Below are 1,636 nucleotides of genomic sequence, written 5' to 3' on the forward strand. Positions count from 1 at the left end.
AGGGAGTGAGAGATGGAAACATCCATGATGAGAGAGAATAATTGATTGGCTTCCTCCTGCACACCACATACTAGGAACCGAGTCCACAACTTGGGCATGTGCCCTGACCAGGAATTGAACCATGACCTCCTGGTTCATAGGTCAGTGCTCAACCACTGAGCCATGCAGCCAGGATTTATGTGAGTTCTTCAGTAAAGCACATTGGAAAGTCCCAAAGACAAGGGAGAGGGAGGAACCATCCAGGTGGTATGAATGGTGGAAGGGGAGCATCCGCTTGCTCTGGGTGTCCAGGAGAGAGGCTGGATGCTGGTGTTTGTCGGATAGGTTCCTAAAGTTGAGCAGAGAAAAAACAAATACAAAAACTGCTGATACAAGGCTGACTCAGTGGTTAAGTGCTGCAGGGGCATTGCTCTAGGACTTTCAGGAGGTGTAGGTAGGAAGCAATAGCTCACTGTGTTTTATAAAATGGTAAAATTAATTTACCTGAGATAGTATATCTTGACTCCATTATCCCACCCACCAGTCATGTTTGTTGTCACTTTTTTTTCCCTGAGGTAAAAAGCAGTCCGTATACGGTATGAACGTTCCTTACCCTCCTAATTTTAAGAATATATTTGTATTGATTTCAGAGAAGAAGGGAGAAGGAGAGAGAGATAAAAACATCAATGATGAGAGAGAATCATGATCGGCTGCCTCTTGCACGACCCCTACTGGGGATCGAGCCTGCAACCCAGGCATGTGCCCTGACCAGGAATCAAACCATGATCTCCTACCTAGTCCAAAGGATGACGCTCAACTACTGAGCCACACTGGCCGGGCTACCCTGCTAATTTTAAAATAATTTCAAAAATTGTTTGATAGAAAGAAGACTGAAGACTATGTATAGAGCTGAGTGAAGTGTTTCATGTGCTACTTACTAAAATAGAACTTCGAGTTTATTGTTTTTATAAATGTGCAAATAGGACGAAGGAATAAAAGTCATGACATAACAGTTGGTTTGCCCATCTGAAATATTCTTCTTATTCTACTGACTTATTCCAATCTTCCAGAATGAAAAATATGGAAAGGACAACCCAAGACATCCATGGAGGAGATGGATGGAGAGCCTCAGAATGGAAGGTTCTCGACAATGAAAGGCAGCTCTCAAAAACTAAGTTTCTTCAGAGCAGGCTCCCAGGTGAGGACTATGAGGGCCAAAGCACTCCATAACCAGCTATTCTGGCCAACGTTGTCCATTTACTTGCAATTTCAGTTCATAGATCAGGTTTTAATTTCTGCAGTTTAGAGACTGTCCCTACCATCTCAGCAAAGTTCACAGCCATGGGTGACCTGTAAGAACAGGGCTGGAAGAGCAGAATGAGTATCCAGAAAGGAGGGGGACATAAAATGCTGGAGTTTTTCTTTAAAAAATGATATGTGGCGTCATAATTGTGCAATGGCTTGTGCTATGGGCAAACTTTTTGACTCGAGTGCCACAATGGGTTCTTTTTTTTTTTTTAATTAAATCTTTATTGTTCAGATTATTACATTTGTTCCTCTTTTTTCCCCCCATAATTCCTCTCCTCCCAGTTCCCACCCCACCCCTGCCCTCACTCCCCACCCACTGTCCTCATCCATAGGTGCACGATTTTTGTCC

This window comes from Myotis davidii, unplaced genomic scaffold, assembly GCF_000327345.1.
Source record: "Myotis davidii unplaced genomic scaffold, ASM32734v1 scaffold715, whole genome shotgun sequence".
Taxonomy (NCBI): Eukaryota; Metazoa; Chordata; class Mammalia; order Chiroptera; family Vespertilionidae; genus Myotis; species Myotis davidii.